Raw genomic sequence first — 21,477 nt, forward strand, 5'->3', positions numbered from 1 at the left:
ACAGCACGCGGCCCAGAGTGTGCCTCGCATGCAACTGCCTCCCACCCACAGAGCAAGTCTCCAACACGCTGAGCTGGCTGGGCCTAGATGGAGAAAGCTGAAGCTGACACTGTAAGACTAGCACAACTGCAGGGGAGATAAATAAAAAGAGATCATGATAACAGAGAGCCATGCTGGAGTTCACCACACACAGGCATAGAGAGAGAGAGAGAGAGAGAGAGAGAGAGAGAGAGAGAGAGATCAGGACCGTTGATTTAGGAGCAAAAGATGGTGAACAACACATAAATATATAAGGAAAAAGTAGCCATTAAAAGGAACAAGGAAAATGAGGAAACACCTGAGCAATAAAGAAAACAGAGATGAGGTCCACATGCAAGCAGAGAAAAGAAATGTAAATGATACTTCTTAAAGTAATTTGTTTCTATTTAAAGCTGCACTGGTTATTAGTAGCACCAACTGGCAGTCAGACAAAAGTTAGTGACTACCTGGTGAACGTAGTGGAGCATTTAGCAGCTAAAGAAGCAGATCTTTTTCTCAGGAGCTGGTGGACACTGAAACAAATCACACAGGAAAGTGAATGTTGGACTAGAATTTATCAGATGGCTAGAAACACTCTGAATGAATGCTAATGTTGGTTCATGTCTGCCAGATGTGTAAATATACAACTGTTTGCTCAAACTTAGCCATAGCAACAAGGGGATAATATGTCAAAGTTGTGTTTTCAGCTTTGTCCGCTGCCTTTTATTTGACCAAAGAAAAAAATCATTCAAATCAGCGGCTTTAGTATACTATTCTACAATGAACTCTTCCATATAATATAAACTTTTCTTTTGTTAAAGAAGTAAAATACTGAACCATTTAGCTTAACTTGCGGCTTATCAGAAGTGACACTTTTTTGGGTTAAAAGTTTCAGTGTCATACAGCATGTATCCCAATCTAGTGTTATCTGCATGTACCTTCAAGAGTGAGGAAAACCGCAGGTCTAGGCTGATCACCGTTAAGAGGCACTTGGCACAGCTCAAAAATGACACCTTTTGCATTATCAAGACAACTCCAAAAATCTGTGTTTCTGTACTTTCATGGTATTTGTGTTTCTAGCATATGTGTATTACTTGATATTTCTTTACATGTCATTATAGCAGTACTGGTCAAAAGTCTCCTCTTGGGACAAGAGGTCAATCCTGAATCAACCTTCACAACAGCCATTAGAAAAGACATTATCTCCAAGAAGTGGCCATAACTCCACAGGAGAACACTATTACAGACCAGAATGGGTACACATGAGGCGAGTGTGGCCAAAAGTCGGGGTGAATTGTGGAGGCAAGGGAAAAAAATACAATTAGACGAGATGTTTTGGTGATGTGAGGAAGGGCAGATGAGGGGCTCAGACTGCATGTGTGGACTGTGGACAGTGGGGGAAAGAGGCCCATGCCTGACCTCAGCTGCCACTACGGAAATTATCCTGCCAATTATCCAGGACGTATTCCTCTAGTGCTCCAAACACTCAGCGGCCAGCCTTTACGACCTTAGGAAACTTTCTGTGTTTTTTTTTTACTGTGGTGACTTCACTTCAGTTAGCGTGCACTACAGCTCTGCTGGGAAGAGGGACTGCTACTTGTCACAACCCAAAAGCATGACGCCAAGGGGAAAGAGAGTTTAAAGACCACTGCAACCTATATACAGTAGTGAGTATAGGTCATGAAGTGTGTGGTTGGACCAGGAGGAAGATTGATGAGAGGTATACGTTCTAAAAGGGAAAAAGCTTTTTAAATGATGGTAACACCGACAATGAATAAACAATATAGACACCAACCGTGATCGAAACATATGCTTTTGCTAAGAAAATAAGAAACTTTGATAAGTTGTCAATGAGGTGACAACTACTAACAACCAATCACATCACAGAAACAAAGCTATTTTTAACCCATTATACGCAAGTCCTGTAAGAACAGAAAAGCCTGCTTCCCATAGTAGCTCAGAAGGGTAAGTTGAGTTAGCTTAATGTAGACTTCAGTGGTGTGATGATAATTTGGCTACTCAATTTGGCACCCAAGTGGGTGAGACAGTCCCAAATGGAGCTAGGATACAAAAGGTCCTACACAAAAAAGATTGTCCTGCCAAAAACCTCATGTAACTCATACAATTCTTTGTCAATTTTCAGGTTCTCAATCTACGACAAGGGAATTTTAAGAATAAAGGTACTTTTAAGGGAATCTAAGAACAGTACACACACAGGGCACTGACAGCCAAGCAGATGAAAAGGGGAAACGGGTAATGGTTGTTGGCAAACTTCAAGTCACGCTTCTCAAACTGTGGGCCAATAACAGTGATGTAAATAGTCCATCACAGTCAATCAAATGCCTTAGTGTCAGAACTTGGGGATATCCTATCTATTTTTTACTGCATTTGAAAGAAGCTGCTGGCTCAAAGAGAGGCTGAATGCTGGTATGAAAGCTGGAAATCTGGAATCAGTTGGAGGCTGTCAGCTGGGCTCAAAAGTAAATGGATACCCACACTAAAATAAGCAACTCATTTCATTTGTGAATCGCGTTATTCGTAAGCAAAACAAATGCACTGTAGGTCAAATTGTCTTAGTGAGATTGTTGTAGGGAAATACTGGCAATGCGGTAACGCAAGAGCATGACACACATCGTACAAGGCATTTGGTGTAAGAGAAAAGGTATAAGTCACAGAAACAAAACAGAAAGCAAACTGTTCCCTTATCACATCCCTCCACATATATTGTGTTGACTCAGCATGCTCAGGGACACCAGTTGCAACAAATGTTGCGGAGAATATCACCTGAGGACTCTGGGAAGTCAGGAGACAACCTGGTGCTGTCATCCAGATCAAGGCATTTCACTCACCAGACCCTGCTGTAAGACAACAGAAGTATCAGATTCATTTTTCACAAGCAATGGAGCACGATTAATAATCCTCATCCATCCCAGTGAAACCATATGGGTCTACAGGACAGGATCCAGCAGTCAAAGTATTAACATCAGTCCTTCTGTGCCTACAGAAGGGGAAGAGTTGGAGAAAACCCAGGGCAGCTCTTGCTGTTGTGGTGGAAGCAGTGAAAACACTGAAATCTGCCAATTAGATTGGGACAAAATGTGCTATGAACAGAAATCCACTTGTCTGTTTTTTACTCAGTCAGCATGAAAATGAGAAGCAGAGACACCTCAGCATTGCAGAGGAAACTTAGAAACAGCCGGACTATATGTTCCATACAACAGTCGAGACAAGACAATGCAATTCACGCTACACTGCTCCTGATCAGATCAGTATCCTAATCTGCCTCCAACACAGAGACAGGTGTCCTTAAAGATATCTGCAGATGTGTGTTTGCAGGAGAACAAATGTGCAAGCATGTGCACAAGAGAAATATTCTGTTAGTGCACTGTAGTGACATAGGCCCATGATGTATTGTGTCTATAAATGTGTTCCGCCCAATCTCTCTCTCCTAAGCACTGGAGGAGGACAGATCCCCTGTGACCATTTAGCAAATGACATCATTAAAACAAGACAGCAGTCCAATCTCATTTCTATCTTTTGACAAACACAGTGTTAACAATTTAATAATGTATTGATTCCCAGTAGATTCTCTCCCCATGTAAGAAAATAGCATCTGAAAAACCTGCACCTCATAACTTGAGCCTGTGAAGCGTTTTTCCATCATTATGCAGCACAGGCTGTCTGTGTCAGTGTGTTGGTCACTCAGGAGGAGACACTAAAATGTAAAGGTTCCCATGCTAGCAGCTAGAGGAATATGTATGAACTGTGCAGACTTACAGCAGAAGTCATGTAACATGACGTCAGTAAAGTGCACTCTCTGGAGCTTGGAAATACGTTTTTCTTAGTGAGGGGCTAGAATGAAGGTGATGAAAAGGTCAAGACTTGTTTGGAGAAGGTTTCTCGCCACTGAATAAATGGTCAGCAGTGCTTTGTGGATTTAGGATAAGATTGGTGCACCTTTACATAAAACTCTTGGCTGCAGGTCATTACATTACATGGAGTTAGCCTCTGTGGCAACAGCTTTGACAGAAAGTGGCTGGGGATAACACCAAACTGCAAAGGTTTTATCAAGCAAAGTGGGACAAGCGGCTGTTCATGCTTCCATGTTATTCTCATCATGCTTTTTATGCGCACGTGTTTACTTATTGTTGCTTATTTGTGTGCTCATCTTTTAGTTGCCGGGGCAATCCCTTAGTTGACATAACAGTTCTAGTCATATCAATGTCATTAGAGAGATCTAGAGGAAATTGATAGGGTGGTAAAACTGGCAAGGATGTAAATCCAAGGATTCATAAATGTGAATTTATGAATGGCGTAAGGTTGACTGCAGCTCAGCACACTGCCGTTTAATGCTTTTGGGTGGCGTGGCATTTTATATACTGTAAGGCGTGTTTAAGTATGTTTAACAACAGTAGTTTTACTACAGAACATTGTGTGCTTCATTGCTCAAGGTGTATTGCTTACTAAGTCTTTTACAACATGTTTTACCTGGCAATGTGTTGCAGCTTTGTATGATCTACATCCAAATATCAATCAGACGAGTACGAGTTTGATCAAACTAAATTGAAAACACCTTAGGAAAGAGTAATAAAAAAGGCGTTTATGAGCAATAGTACAAATACTTCCTTGTCAGCGTTGGATTGTTGTTCATAAAGCATTTTTCTTTTTCTACAGATCTACTGACAATAACACACGGTAATGAGAAACTAATTGATTCATTGCTTTACTGTTCGAAGCGCCGTTGTTTTTAATGGCCTGTTTGATAGATGGCCCAGTCCGCTTTGAGTACTTTCCCACAAAGGTTGAGGGGCAGAGGGTGGAGAATAGGACGATGAAGCAATTGGTAGAAAGGAGGGAGAGCAGGGGAAGCAAGACGAAGGAGAGTAGAAGAAGCCGACATGGAACTGTAACAGCAAGAAGTCAAGGAAGGCTGGAGAAGAGAGCCCCATTTATAAAGTCTTCCAGTCAATCCCAGCATGGGGGGATGCAAGCAGCCTGACCTGAGACACTCCCAGCTAAGGGGGGACAGTCCAAAGGCAGAAGGGGGCACTACAGGGGGGTTAATGACTCCTTTCCAAAACTTGGATTCGTAGAAAAATTTTCCTCCTCCTCCTCCCTTGATGCTCTGGCCCTCAGTCCCTTAGCCAAGGAAATGATCAGCGACTGCTGTTTAAGTGAAGGCAGAGGCAACTCAGTCTTGTACACATTCGATTATGACGTCACTACGGCAAATGTATTTCCATCCAGAGTTTTAGTCCTGTATCTTATCGATATCTCAGAGCCTCTCAGTGGTGTCACTTAAGTAGTGCACAGTACAGGAAAGCAGCGAAGTCACTTTTGTCAAGTTTACAAGGCCTGAACTGTTCACACATATATTTTGTTATAAACCACGTTGTATAGTTATTTTCACAACTGTTTGGGGATGCTTAAAAAGGAGTTGGAACACAGTTGCTGCATCAAGGGGCATTAAGGCCAATATAATGTCCTTCTGGACACAATCATATTTGATAAGTTAGATAATTTTCCTAGACCATATCCTCATTTTCCTTAAGTAAGCTACTCTTTCATATTTTTCCACATTAGTGTCCATTTACAAATATGAATGAAAGCTTGTCAAAGAAATTCCATATCACTCCATTTTCCATGCTGATTGCTGTTACTGAAGCATTCCAGATGAGTGCACGTCATTACGTCTGCCTAATCCCACATTAGTCTCCATTACTGAGACATGGCTTAATGATTCCACTATCTCCACAAATTAGGCTACCGCGGTCTTTCTCCTTCTTTCTCTCGCTCACACACACACACACATGAACAGTCAGATATGTGTGCTCAAAAGCAAACAAAGTTGCACACAGAGTCACACGCATTTTTTCAGTTCATGCTTGGCTCTACCCTGGAGACTTCCTTCCCGAGCCATTTAATGCACGCAAGACTTTGAGAAGCCAGCAATGTTTTATCTTATAACGTATAGCTTATAATGTCAGCCACATATGACACACATTTCACCGGGAGATTTACTGGTTAACAGTTCTTGCTGAAACCCACCCCCCATTACGGAATGAATGGAATGAGATCTAAACATAAATCAGTTCATGGGGTCACTCTGTAAGACTCCAGTTTGGGGAATTGGGACTGTGTACACACGCACACACACACACATGCTACTGGGGCCAAGGATGGATATGCTGTAGAAAGGACACGTCTTGCCAGATACATTGTGGCTTTTACTGCTGTTGGCTTAGGTTCCACTTAACGCCCCTTACTTTTACACACACAGTATATCACTCACCTGCCTCTCAGCTCACTGCACTACTTATCCAGTGGGCCATTGAGGCACAGTGGAAGCCCTGAATGTCATTGGAGGATGGGTTCACCAGGGAGGGCAAATATAGTGCAGGATCACACATACAATATGGCTAAATCACAATAACCTGTTTGACAATGCTGCTTCGATCCACATTACAGGCCCTGCTGGACAATGCATATACAGTACTATGCTGTATATTTAACACCAGAGCACCCACATCTTACACCACATAAAGATTTTGACATAGTTTAATCCTAGTTTGAAGGATTGCAACGAACAATTATTTTCAGCGTCAATTAATCTGTCAATGATTTTTTTGATTAATTCATTAATCACTAATTACTTTTCTGCTTCCAATTAATTGACTTACTGAAATAAACATGTTTTCAATAAAACTGGGTTTTTTGTTTAACAAAAAGGAACAATTAATCAAAGAATTAGTAAAGTAAACAACATTATGAGTCTGATAGATACCAGCTTTTGGTTAGTTGCTAAATGGTAGAATTACAGACACATTTGGGTTAGCACCAATGAAGTACTGAGGTGTGATCTCCAGCACAGTGAGAACACTAGAATATAAATTTACAAACAATAACATACACATGCTGTATGAGGACATCCCTAAAACAGACGTAAGCCCTCTGTGCAATTTATTTTGTCATAAACCTCAACACTAATTCATGTATGTGGACCAAGCATGGACCACAACAGTAGTGAACGTTTGGAGGGTTAATGGCACATCCAGCGGGACAGCAGCTGACTGATCCCGAGGGGAGGCCTGAGTCATCCAGCTGAGCAAACAGCTGAGGCTGGAGTCCAGACTCTTTCAATAAGGCTGAGCTCTGAGCTAGCACATGGACTAATGCAGTCCGGGAGGGCTGGGATTGGCGAGTTGTCTCAAAATGCACAATTCTGATGTAGGGTTACAGGTACTAGTGATTTTCGCTACTCAATTACTGAAAGTTAAGAATGTTTAAAAACATTGAGCATACATTATGCAATTTTCTAGCATTTTGAAGGCCTTTTACCCTTCAAACATCACGCAGAGGAAAAACTAAATATTCATATTCTTCTGCGTTCTGCAGACATTTATATTCACTATTGTTGCACAAACTCTGTGGGTTCACATGAATAGGCGCGATGGTATTCAAGAAAATTACTACTTGTTTTCTGAGAACGATGCCATTGTGCAAAACAATTTTTTTTAGGAATAAACTCTCTACAAATGTAAAAATGCCCATTGAAACAATAATGCATGTATACCCAAGCTGAAGAAAACCAACCATAACACCATGTGGTGAGTGCTACACCTCCACACACATTATGCACAATGGCAAAACTCACTTTAGGGCTAACGTGGTCTTATTAGGATCAGCTTGTATGTTCTGGCACAAGACACTGTCAGATTGACGCCTTAGGTTGGACCTTCCTCCTGTAGCTGCAAGGCATGGCTGGTTAGTTATTAAAAACATGTCACCTTCCAGCTGGCTGCACCCATGTCTGCACACAAGACACACAAAAATATGCTCACACTCACTGTGACACAGGCCTTATATAAGACTATGTGGTAATGAAAGTTCTGTCAACACTATAGCTCATCTGAGCTTAGGATGATGGACGTTCTGCAGACTATCAGCATGGTGGCTCAGAGATGTTTCAACTGTCCTATACTTGTGCAACGATTTGATTTAACATGTGGAATCGTCTCATCCGAATGGCAGATATTTTCCTTGTTTAATGAAAAATAAGAACCCTAAGGCTGAATAGGAAACTAAATGACTTGTTAAGAAGGGGCGTTTTTTTTTGCACTGTGGGCAGGCTTGATGGTAAAGTGAAAACAGCTGAGAAGTGATACAGTGCAATCATCACAAGGGCTGGAAAATTGGTCTGGAACTGTAATTTAGTTCTGTGAACTACTGTATTATATCTATATAGCAAGTCTGTCTTTAATATACAAATCACACTGCATATGCATATAACCTTTTGTCTTCTTTTTGATTACATATTACAACAAAGGCTGTAACATCACAGTTTCTGTCACTGTCAAAAAGGAAAACCATATTTCCTGATAAAGAAGTGCAGTTATTCACGGTAAGTTGTTTTGAATGAGAGCATTAGTTAAACACTTAAGTATTACTTATTTTCACAGACAGGACCTGGTGGCTTACTGGGTACTGGGGAGTGGAGCTGTATGTATCATGCAGTCAAAAACACTTATGACAGCTTATGGAGCTTCTTTGTAGTCGAGTAGCTACACAGCTTGCCACTTAGCTGCAATGTTGCTGGTTTGTTTCTGGGGATCTTTATTGTATGTCATATTCCCCCTCTCTCCCCCTGTTTGCTGCCTGCCTCTTCCCTATCAAACAGTCTAATAAAGGCAAACAAATGCCAAAAAAATGAGTTCACGTCCAAAGAACAGAGAGATGCATGGTATTTACAGAAACAGCTATAAACCCCTCCTTATAGATAACTACTGCTTGACACGTGCAAAGTGAGGAAAGATTAAGTCCCATAAGAAATCTCACAATCTCCTTGGTAGCAAACAAGCCATAAAATGCAAAGGCAAAAATCTCCGGCATCTGCTCAAAAGGGCCATAAGGGAGTCTCGACTTTCTCTTGGTTACATAAACAATGGAGCTTTAAAGTCCAAATGTCTTTAACAGTACAGCTACTGCCTGGCCACTAAGACTGTTTCCTCCCATTCCTCATTGCACAAACTCACCCTATAGGCCACATTGGCCCAGAAAACTGCACCCTGAAGTTCCAAAAGAGCCAAAATTGCAAAAAAAACCTCTACATCTTGTAAGTATAAACATTTTCACCATTAATTCAGAAAACGTGGATGATGTGAGATATACTCATCACTACACCAAGGTCTGACAAGGTTGCAGGACAGACCAAATTAAAGCTTAAGGAAATAAAGATAACAAACAGAATGAATGCTGACAGAAAAAGCTAAATAAAGGATTTACAAGAGAATGAAATACAAAAGTAATAGAGAGGGAGAGAGAGGAAGGACAATGCTATTCTCCTTTGAACGTTCCCAGCCTGAGAAAAGACACCAGCTCTTGTTAAATGTGTTTACATCTTTGTTTTTAACAAGGCCAAGAACTTTCTCAAATGCAGAAAAAAATTGCTTTGTTTTTATTTGAGAGGGACAGTGAGCATTTCTCTCGATGTGAGCCAGCAAGCATTTTATTAGAAGTGATACCGTGTTTGTGTGTGTGTGTGTGTGTGTGTGTGTGTGTGTGTGTGTGTGTGTGTGTGTGTGTGTGTGTGTGTGTGTGTGTGTGTGTGTGTGTGTGTGTGTGTGTGTGTTTACACAGCTGGAAATAGAGAGCCGATCACTTCACCTGGCGGTGGTTCCTGGGTTGTCTGCTGTGATCCCATTAAAAGGCAGACAGGCTCTGGCACCCTCTCCAGAAAACAAGAGGACTTCACTTACCAAAATATCCCTGCATTAGAGCTCAAAAAGCAGGCCAAATCCCTACAAACCCCTGCTGAATTCACTTAGGGGGCAAATAGTTCCCTCTCTAAACTCCTGATAGCTGATTGCTCTGGCAGGGTTCAGGTGGATCTGCTGAGTGGCCTCAAGCCCAGTTTCCACTCCATTCAAGTTTCCACTCAGACCCAGACTTGCCTCCACATCTCCCCCTCGTCTCTCTTGCTCTCACTCCAACCCACCCTCCTCACATCTTTCTCCTCAGGCTCAGTCCAAAAGCCAGAAATACTCTCGCCAGATTAAGTGTAACCTCCATATCAGTAGGTGTTTAAGTGTCTATCTATCTGTCTGACTGTCCATGCTGCTCTCTCTCCCTCTTCTCTCTCTTCTTCCCTCTTCCCACTGTCTTCTTGTCCTGTTGCTGCCCCTGGAGATTCCAGCTAGATGTGATTCACCAAGGAGGCAACATTATTCTGAGCATAGTTGTGGACATCAAACCAAACTCAACAACCCTCATTCATTGATCTCGTTAATAGCTCTTCTGAGTCACAGTACAGAGGACAACAGAGCATGGTCCAGCATCCTACTATCAATCCCCAGCCCACCTCAGAAGCACCACCCTCAGCCTGCCTACATGTCTACCTGTTTCTAGGAAAACAGAGCAGCCTTAATGGCCCCGCTGTGATACCGATTGCTGGGGACTGACAAGCCTCCAGGGCTTACTTAATTCTTTAAACATGGTCTTTTCACATTACACACACACGCTTGAACAAGAATGCACTCCCCCAGTCGCACAACACACACAAGTGCACATTCTCACAAACACACATATTAAACACACAAGCGTACGTCTTGCAAAACAGTCTGCAGAGCATGAGACCAAGCATGCTGCTTGCTAATCTCCTGATCACTGTCCTGCAGTCAACAGAAATAAAGTGTGGAGACAAGAATCAATTAGCTGTGAGGGTGAAGTGGGGGGAAGCGGGATGGAGAAGGAGCATGCTGCGGTCCAGCAGGGCCTGTAATGTGGATCAAAGCAGCAGAAAATGGACTAAGTCTCTGTTTCATTAGCCTGCTGTTCCAGCCCTGCTCTGTTTCCAGGCCTGATTGTGCTGCACTGAAAGCAGATCACTGGCTGCTCACTTATCGTTTGTGCAGCATCCAGACCAATAAAACTCATATCCATACATAAACAAAGTTGCCAGATCCTGCAGGGGGAAACAGTGGCCTTGCTCACAGTATAAAGCACTCATGCATGTAATTAAAACCAAGACCAAGCAATTAAAATCACAGCATCGGATTCACACACTGTGTGAGGTGGGGAGAGGGGGAATTATGGATTAAAATGATAACCACACTTTAACCACAACCAGACAGAAAGATGGGGGTAGGGGAGGAAGGGTGTAGGTCTATATCTGCTTGCTTTTAGGTGAGATTAAATATTTTATAGCCAAACGTGATCAACATTTTGGAGGAGAAGATTCATTTCATACCTGTGTGGCCTTTGGTCTCTGGCAAATCAGTCAAGGCGAGGGTCAAATGTGGGGCTGGGAGACACAAAAGGAAAATATGTTATGCAGCTGTCGCCAGACACTGCCAATAAACTGGGTCATCCTCGGGCCATTTACAGAAATTTACAGTTCTAATTTGAGGAGCTTTAAAATAAGACTTACTTCATCCATTAATGACGTAAAAGCAAAATAAGTTGAGATCAAAGTGTAGTGGCAGCATCATTTCATTGCACTTAGCAATGAAATGATGCTGGTCTGCTGGTCTAAACCCACAATCCCCCTAAGCTGATTTTTATGCCCAAATGCAACTCTCATATTTTATACGTCTCCTATCTCTCAAGAAACCTCTCCACACGCATAGGGTTGAATCTTTAGCAGTCATAAACATTTGACAGGAATTTGCAGCAGAATTAAACACGTTAAAAAAGTAGCCTATAAATGTGGAAACTGTGATGATCTCGAACAGGACTGAGCAAGAACATCATAAAACAGTAGGGTGAATCTCTCTTTTTCCTGTGGGCCATTTTGCTTTGCAGCCAGTAGTCATAGACACACACTAAACAAACAAGTAGGCAACATCTCAATAATTATAAAAGCAGTGATAGTGCTATGGTGAAATATTGACAAAAGTATTCAAAATCATTTGGTTTTAAAGTTTACCTAGTGTGGAGCAGAGAATACTTGAAAAGTCATGAGTTAGGGAAAAGCTATGTACTGAGGCAGATAATGTTACAATAGAATAATGAACTGTAGTATCAATGTTGACAGTAACAAATAAAGATAGCAGTAAATGATGGACAGTAAACTTCAATTGACATTATTGAAAAATCTGAGTAAATACAAATAAGAAGCAAATACACGTACAAACGCAGACTGTTAAACGTTTCCTTGCTGTAATCTGCTACAATCAAAAGTGATACTGACATGAACATCACTGGCCCAAGATGACTCATGTTAAAACAATAGGTCTTCCTTGGCTGCTCCCACTACTTTTTTTTCTCTATAAGTGCCTGTATCCACATTGTGCCTCACATTCCCACTCCTGCAACACAATGCAGCAAATCTGTCCACCAGCAGGCTTCTGTAGTCCGTACAAGTTACATCTTCATGTTGCTATTTGGAGCAGGTATGGCAATGATTCAAACAACCGGCTAATCAGATAGCATCATGGCACCACATATAGTACATAACGTGCCCACTGTCACAGCCCTGGCTGTGATCCCAGTGTTTTCTTTGTGTCTCCCTTGTTTCCTCTCCTCCTTCGTATGTCCTTGTATGTGTGTGTGTGTGTGTGTGTGTGTGTGTGTGTGGACGAGGCTTACCACAGCGGGTATTCCAATCATCTCATCTAATTCCTGGTTAAGTGCACCTGTTCTCCTGCTACTCTTCGCCAGATTTTTCCGTCACTTCAGTGGTAAAGTAACTCTCGGCCAACTTGCCTCCGGTGAATTCTCTTGTGCTTTTGTGATAGTTGCCTAGTGCCTTTTTGCTGACGTGAGTTTTTCCTGTGCTCAAGGATTCCTGGGCCTAGGCCATTCTTCATCCCTCGTCTCAAATCACCGCTAACACCAGCCAGACCACACCACCTTTTACCTGCCTGAATCATGCCTTTGTCAGCCGTGCAACCCACCTCTCCTACAGATCGCCTGTTGTCTTCTGTGTCAACTTCTGTGTCAGCCTTAAGAAGACCGTAGCACCTACCAGTGTCTGACCACAGTCTTCAGAAAAAAACTCCTGTGCTACCAACAGCTACATCGTGCGGAATCTGTAGGATGGCCTGCCCAATGCAGACCTCTAGCTCACAATTTTTTGAACACCAATCATGAGCTGCAATAGAACTACTTTACTATACAATAGGTTAACAGTTACACAGTACATACTCAAAGTAACTCAGGGCCACATAAAGTGGGGCATAATATATTCCATCTCATCTATTTTGAACTACAACTGCCAATCTACAACGCCGCTAATGAGACAACACTCCTGCCAACATGTTTGATTTTTGGAACTACAGGAGTCACTGTAATATAGTTTGAGGCAACAATTTTGACAAACAAAGCTACGCTCAAAAGTAGTTTTTTTCTATGTATTCTTTTAGCAAACCAAAACAACTGTTTAAATCTCCTACAATACAGGTTCCCCACAACCAATACTTTTGGTCATAACATAAGGCTTTGATGATTGAGGTATCTACCCCAAACACCTGTACATGCTCAATTTCAACAAGATCTTTAAGTGCCTACAGCAATGCACTGAACTGCAGAGAGGGCACATGCTTGGACTTATACTCTGGGAAAAATCCCTCAAATGCAATGAGCACCCATACACTGTACAGATGCATATAAAACACACATATGCACAAATGCCAGACAGACCCTGTGCAGTCCTGTTTTGATAGGCAATGAATTGAGTGTTGGAGATGAGGATGTGTGTGAAAGATTGGGCCGGCTCAGAAGCCGCTGTGCATGAAGGCTTGGAACGCACACATGGAACACGTAATTGAATGAGAAACGGTCTCTCGCTGGATCTAGACAGTTTTCTGGCACAGTTATAAAAGCACAAGGTCGGTACAGGCTTTAGTTTTTTGCTGCCTGTTTGCAGCACTTTTATTTGGTTAGCCCCTTTGAGTACTTGCTCTACATTCTGCCTGTGCCAAAGCATGCATAATGTCATGAACCTGTGTTGTTCAATACTTTACAAAAGGTATAAATCAGATCTAATAAAGAGTGGAAAAGACCTGTTTCCAGGAGTGAGTGAGACAGAGAGATTGGCAGAGTGGTTGGCCGTGCTGCTGCTGCTGCTGCTACTCTCCCTCTTCAGTGTCGCAGATCTCCTGCCAAGATGGACGAGTGCTGCGCTCCTGGTTTCAGAATTTTATCACAACCACACACACACACACACACACACACAGCCAATCTTCTCTCTGCTTGGCTGCACTACCCACACCCTGACACTATTGCTGCCATTCACACTTACATAAACCAAAGGCAGCCGTGAAGAATGAGCCAGTGGCATGCTGATAAATATTGCAACAAGAGGTGCAGCAGTTCCATGCACACAAACAAAAATAAATGCTAATGTGTACACCAGACAAGGGCTGACATAGTCTAAGTGATTTACAATCCATGGCCACAAGAAATAAACCATACGTGTCAACAAGCTCTTAGTTTTACTTTCTTTTTGAAAGCTGGCTGCTACAATCATCAGAACATATCTCATTCCACTGACTCCCTGGGAAAGTTTTAATTATCATAGAGGAACCAATATAGCAGCCTATTCCCTTATTTGAATGGGAATAGTATAACATGGGATAGAGAACTACCCTCGGACCTTTGTTTGCATTTTTCACAGTTTTTTCACACATGATTTGTTTAACTGGGAAGCCCAAGGTTTGATGTTGAAATTATCTTGGCTGCTTTTATAGGCATAACAATGTGGGAAGTTTGAAAATTGCACATCTTGCCAATTGATTTCGGATGAAATCAAGGGAACTTTAAACACAATGACTGGACCAGGTTTCAGAATTTGGCAGGATGAAGTTAATATATGGGGTAGAAAACCTTTGACATCAACAAAATAAAATACTGTTACAATCTTTATTTTAAAAAAATGGAAATTTTTAAAAAAGTGTTTTTTCTTTCAAAAGATATCTTGTTGGTACATATATCAGCAAAATGAACATAAACTTGCCTTGCCATTCAAAGTTACCTGAATACTAGTTTTTACAGGAAAGAGTGTATCCCTTTTATATTTGGGCATTCATATAGCCTACCTATAAGTTGAAATAATGTGTCACTCCAAAGGGATTCACTATCATGGTTGATCTTGCTGTAATCCTGAACTGGGGGTTTATGTTAGAAATAATATCAGGACTTGAGAAAAAATAATAACAGAAATTACATTTACTAAGGTTACATTTTCTGTGATGTTCCTGCAAACGTCAAGGCATTTTTGATTTGGTTATCAATGTGTTCTTAGATGAACAACCAGACCAATTTTGGTGCAGAAGGCTCTCCTGCAGTGCTGACATATTAGACCCAAACTGATAGGAGCTGCGAGGTGCTAGCAGTTCTTGCTTTCCTGGCTGCTTGCTTGTTCGTCACTTCAATTCATCATTTTTCTACAGTTTTATTTTGCTGTCTTGCTACACCAGGTCACTCGATTACAGCCTTGCTCCTGTCATTTGTCAAAAGCAACAGCCAGGCTTTTTATAGAACATTCCAATTTGTCTTTAAAGCACAGCCTTGGACAGTCAATTGGATGCTTTCACACAACTAGTGAAGTCATGTCTTGTATGTATGGAGGATGTATCTAGCCCATATCAACTTGCAACTTCTTAGGCATGATTCTATATGAACATACCACATGCAATACTACATGATAAGGACCTCAGTATCAACAACCTTGTGCTCCTCTTTGCAGATGATTGTGCTTTCTGTACTGATGCAGGGCAGAAATGCAGGATATTTGTTGATCAACAATGATTTTTGAAGAATTTAACAACTTCAGTCTCAAACTAAATTGTAAAACAGCCCTCATTCAATAAAGTACTGTCTTAATAATAGGGCTGGGCACATTAACGCATTATTATCGTATTAAAGCATTAATTCATTAATGCCAACAATTATTTTATCACACGTTAACGCAGTTATTATTATTATTTTTATTTTGAAAGTCCGTTGCTCACTGGCTCTAAATACACATACAGTCAAACCATGGGTCACAGGAGGGGTGGGATATTGATCAGCCTGCAAATCACCCACCCAAACAAGCAGCGGAGGGAGGATTCGGCAGGCTACATTGGATGCAGCGTGTGGGAGGAGTAGATAAACAAAAGCAAGACAGGCGAACAAATGCCATAGCGAACTGCATGCTGATTAGTATTGAGATGTTTTTAAAATCACGTCTTTGCTTGGCCCCGCAGGGTTGCTCTTGGCTCCGGTGAACACGAGACAAGCGCAAGTAAATGGCGGGCAATCTATGGATAACCATGGCAACGGCTTCTGTGCACTAAACAGCTGTAGCCTATTTAACTTAAGTTATAGGCTACATAACTTTGCCTGATAGGCCTTCATCTACTTTTGCAGGGATGCTCTGCTATGCAAATTCCCTCCTGTTGATGTCCTACTTACAAAACATTAATAGATTCTGGAAACTCACAGCGAGGATCAGTCTCTCTTCCAATCATTTGTGCTGTGTGTCGCATACAAAAAGTTCAACACAATTCAACTTCAGCAGCGTGTACGTGAGACGACCACTTCACCTCACTCTAACAGGGACAATTGCTATTGAACATAGACTGTTTCTGCTGCTCCCTGATAAAAGACAAATGTTTATCCTGACAACTGTTCAGAAAAAAAAACAAGAGAACAGATGGTAACTTGTTTTAACAAGCTAGATAAAAGGTAATGCCTTGGCAGTGTTAAATAGCTTTGGTTTTATATTTGATTTGATTACATTAATGTTTAAGTTGAGATTTACAAGAAATATTTTATTGCTACGGTGTAAAGGGAATACTGCACGTAAAAAGCATCTATTTGTTTAAAGTGTTAACATGTTATTGGAATTTTGTGTATATAGCAGTACATTTAAATTAAATGTGCGCAATCCACTAGTTTACAATTCATTATTCAATTTCGTGCATAACAATGCGATTAATAGCGATTAATCTCAGAAGATAATACAATTAATCGCGATTAAAATCTTTGCCCAAAATCATTTTTGCCTAAAATCATTGCCCAGCACTAGTTAATAAGCACCAACCTGCTCCATGAAAACCCTTTGTGAAGCCATGCAGTACTATCAGCGTACAGCCTCTCAATGTTGTTGAAACATTCAAATTGGCAGTATTCCACTTTAAAAAAGTGAACAAGGACAAGAAGTGAACTGCAGCAAAGTAACCAGAGCGAATGGTATGTCAGGGCACTGTATTCCCCAGACAGTTTCCACTTTCATCCTAAATGTCTCTGCAAATGTGACACTGTTGGAAACTGACTTTTCATCACCTGACAGTCAAGGTGAGTCAAACTGAGTGTAAACATTAAACTTTCCAAATGAAGTGTTACTGAAAATTAATCCGATAAACCACTAATCATTGGGTTATCTATTTCACTTACATAAGATTATACAGATGTCACCCAAATTTTCATGGTACTTTAAATGCTCCGAAATGTCAAACAATGGCCATGTAATGCCCTCGGCTTCTTCCTAGTTGAGACTTGCTCTGTTATTCTCTCTCTCTCTCTCTCTGTTTGTGCTTTGACTACAGGAGTGGAGTCAGGTGTGCGCGAGTCAGGCCACCACCTGCCAGTCATCATCATCACTCTGCTCCACTTCAAATACCTTGTTCCTGCTTCAACAAACAGCCAGATTGTAGATTCAGTTTCCTAGTCAGTCTTGGGTCAGCTTAGTTAATTCTGTTTTGTGTGTTTTGAAGGTTTGGTTAATCCTTGTTTCCTGTACCTTTCAGTCACCCCACCTGGACGTGACTTCTAGCTCTGCTCCTGTTCACCTTGGATCCTGAACACTCATCCCTGGATAGCTGGACTCCCTCTGCCTGATAATACTATCTGCTTTCCTGCCTGGCTCCACTCACTCCTCTGGCTTACAGCTCTAACCCAGAACTCCCCTGAACCACAGACTCTGCCCCTCATTCAATAAAGTATTGTGTTAATAAATCCTTCTTTGCACTAATTTCCTGCCTCAGTGTGCTGTGTTCTGAATTTGGGTTCCCACATTAGTCCAGTCATAACAGACTTAAAATGAGAAGTCTGCCCATTTTAAAAAGATTTTCACCATTCACACATAGCTAAAACATGCAAGATGTCTGTTTCAAAACTTCAGACAACACTTGAAGAAAATGTACCTTTATTAAGAATGAGGTAATGGAGGGGTTTAATGGCTTTATAGGAAAGAATTGAGTGGGTTTTGGCTTTAAGTGTTACAGCTGAAGTTTGGCTGTCCCGTAAACCCAGACACCCTTGTGATGGTTGATTTTAGTCACAGGTTTATATAAAGGCAGAAAGGTGATTAGAGAGAGAGGATTTAGAAGGGCAATTAAAAGCAGACCATAGCTCACTGAGCAAGTTCCTTGATTAATTCCACATTTTTTTCCGGCACACAGATTTTTTTTTTCTTCTGATGTTATCCCTCTATCTCCCTTGCCATGCTATTGTTACACTCACACAGACCCCAGAGAAAAAGTGCTGTCTGGGCAACAAGTTTAGGAACTAATGATACACAAGCAGCAACAAAAAATACTAGTAGGGTCATCAGGGTACAATTTATGAGCCAAGGTTTCACATAAGGGATTACGGTGTGTGCACAACCTGAAACATTGTCTACACTTTAAAGCTGCTTTGGGTTTCAGTGTTGTCCCTTATAAATCACTGTCACAAGTGCATGTGAGGAGTGTCGACCTGAACAGGAGTCATGATAAAAATCTAATCCCCTTTAAGTGATCCCAATGTTGGACTAAGATATAACTGGACGGTCCCAGTCCCTTAACGTGCTGAAATCATGACTAAACCAGCATGACATATTGCTATTCTGCTTTTAATTAGGTCAGAAGACAGCCCTTTTCTGAATTTTTATCCCTCTGCGTATAAGACCCTGGTGTACTGCAGTCCCATCTGCATCAGGAACAACCGCTCCAAGACCTAGTAGTGACCCACAAGTCTTTAAAACTGCATCATTGCACAACTAACATGCAAGTATTTCTTCAAAACAAACAAAATTGTAAACACATTGAGAACGAAGCTCTAAATATGTATAATCAGGGTTGCCAATTGATAAGAAAGAAACCCATTATAACTGCAAAATAAAAATTTTTGGCCCTATTATATTTTTTTGCTAAATAATCCATGTAAATTATGATGGGAGCTTAATTATTTACCCTCAGGGTAAAAAGAGTTTTCACAAAGGTTGCTCAGTCTGTGCATTGCTGCAGGGTTATCGTGCATGCTGATTTATCCCACAGGGCAGATGATGTTTTCATATTATTTGACGTTATTAAAGGCGTTTCAAATACATACTGAACAATTCCTCTACATGCTACAGCCCTGACTAAATATCTGAAAATATCTACTTACCTAATATCTACTTAGATGATAATGATGATAATTATGACTCTGAATCTAAGCCACAGAGGGAAAAGTTAGTTCACAAGGACACAAATAACACATGAATTTCCGACTTGTTTATTTTTTCATTCAATGCTTCTAGGCTCATTTATTTGCGTGTCCTTTATTCATTCCACTGCAATCTAAATGGTAATGTCAACGTTCTGTGTATCCTTCAGCGTCATGATTATCACGTTGGATCAGATCACCAATTGGCAAGGTGTGCAAGTCAAAATAAATATCTAAAATAATCCTTGTTTGATAAATAGCATAATAGAGTGCACATGTTCTTTAAACAGAGATATCTAGTGTTATGATGAACTGTTTATGTGTATGGTGAATCTGCAGGACGCATCAATCCTAAATCAAGATCAGGCTGTAGGACCAAACCTTGAAACCAGTAGCCTTGAAAGACTGAGGCCAAATCACACTTCTACAGGCACGAAAACATTGCAGCAGTCAGCACAGAAACACAAACACCACAATCTATCCTATCACATATCCCTCCACCAGCAGAACTAGGGAGGCCAGGAACCTACTCTACACTAAATCACAAGTCCCTCAGGAATTCGGGGCTGAATAAATGAAAATCCAGACACATACAACACTACTGTTACCTGAGATTTGAACTAACACATGTTAAGTGTAAAATTAAATAAAAGAGTTGTAGACATACAAGTCTGAGATCCGATTCTAAAATACTTAGTAGTAGTCCATCCATCCATCCATCCATTGTCAACCGCTTATCCTGCGTACAGGGTCACGGGGGGCTGGAGCCAATCCCAGCTGACACTTAGTAGTAGTGCTACTTACAAATAAATCATTAGGCTGTGGACTCACAAAATGCTCACTTGCGGTCTAAAACAGCTAATCTATTGATTTATAGAGAGCAGAGAAGTGTTATCGCATTCTTGTTGGACCACAGCACTCTTTGGCAAGTAAGACCGCTATTCCACCCCAAAGCAGCAAACACCCGCTCACCCGGCATCCCTCTCTAACCCCTTCCGGTCCCCTCCTGGCTACTAGACATAATGACTTACCACCGCCAAGTCAGAACTATTTGTCAGGCACTGAAATGTAAAAAAAAATAACACTAAAAGTGGAGGTTCCTTTTTAGCTACAACTCATTCTGGCAAGAAATTAAATTTATGAGAAGGTTTGTCTACAATAACACATTAAAGCCCTATGAGACGGGAATGCATGTTTTTATTCCACCTACAGGAGGAGAATTCAATGGAAAGTGGAGGAAAGGAGTAGTTCTGGTTAGAGTCAAAGTACACTGCAAATGTACTCAAGTGGTTTTTTGCTGTAGAGAGACCGTCTGTTGGAATTGGACAGAGGCATGTACTGTATCTCTGAGGGAACTGAAGGCATTTGGTATCGTGGTCAGGTTGGATCCAGAGCCAATGTTAAGAGTGTGCCTCGTGTCTCAAACAATGCTTTTGAGTTACAGCGCATTGTTTGAGGTTAGGGCATGTGGTTGAGTAGAGGTCTGGTGCACATTGTAAACTCCACTGTCTGTGCTTCTTCATTTACATCTCTGCAGTCTCAACAAAAAAATGGTGTCTCTGAAGTCACAAGAGTTTAATGGGATTGACACTTTACCCTCGTTGTTGTGTATGTCAGTTTATGATGTATTGTCTTCCATTTTGTTTCAGCATTATTGTTCATAAAAGTTAAACGTAGGACGAATACTGCAAGTGCTTTTCATCAACAAGGTATATCTATTGAAAGTAAGACTCTCTTGCCCCGTGTGAGCTGGGATAGGCTCAAGTTCCCTGCAACCCTTCAAAGGATACCACATGATATAGCTGTTGCCATTTATTTGTCTTTCTGTAGACCAAGAGTATCAAATCAATTAGCCCTACTAATCCAACAATGTCTGTAGTAGACTCAGCCTTGCTCCCCCTAACAATTTTCAGATTACAAATGTACCTACTAGGCTATCAGTCTTACGCTGAATGCACACCAAACATTAGGTGCTGGTCATGGCAATGACATTAGAAAAGAGGATGACAGTATACTAAGCTCCATTAATTGTGATACAATAAAATCATTTTAAGTTTAAACTGGATT

General features: G+C 41.2%; 1 protein-coding gene and 1 long non-coding RNA gene across 2 annotated transcripts in view; one reads left to right on the top strand and one right to left on the bottom strand.

Annotated features, from left to right (window-relative positions):
* The window catches only part of LOC119893551 (zinc finger protein 469), a 202,108-nt gene that overhangs the window by 138,226 nt on the left and 42,405 nt on the right, over positions 1-21,477 (bottom strand). The window contains exon 3 of the mRNA XM_038705779.1: positions 11,264-11,317. The gene's annotated coding sequence lies outside the window, so the exon portion shown is untranslated. The remainder of the gene's footprint in view (positions 1-11,263; positions 11,318-21,477) is intronic.
* Positions 17,558-17,974, top strand: LOC119893552. The gene is made up of 2 exons (XR_005442817.1): positions 17,558-17,670; positions 17,751-17,974. It is a non-coding gene; the product is annotated as an uncharacterized LOC119893552 (long non-coding RNA).

This window comes from Micropterus salmoides, unplaced genomic scaffold (genome assembly GCF_014851395.1).
Source record: "Micropterus salmoides isolate LMB-PRFRI ecotype aquatic unplaced genomic scaffold, ASM1485139v1 Ms_hic_scaffold_8, whole genome shotgun sequence".
Taxonomy (NCBI): Eukaryota; Metazoa; Chordata; class Actinopteri; order Centrarchiformes; family Centrarchidae; genus Micropterus; species Micropterus salmoides.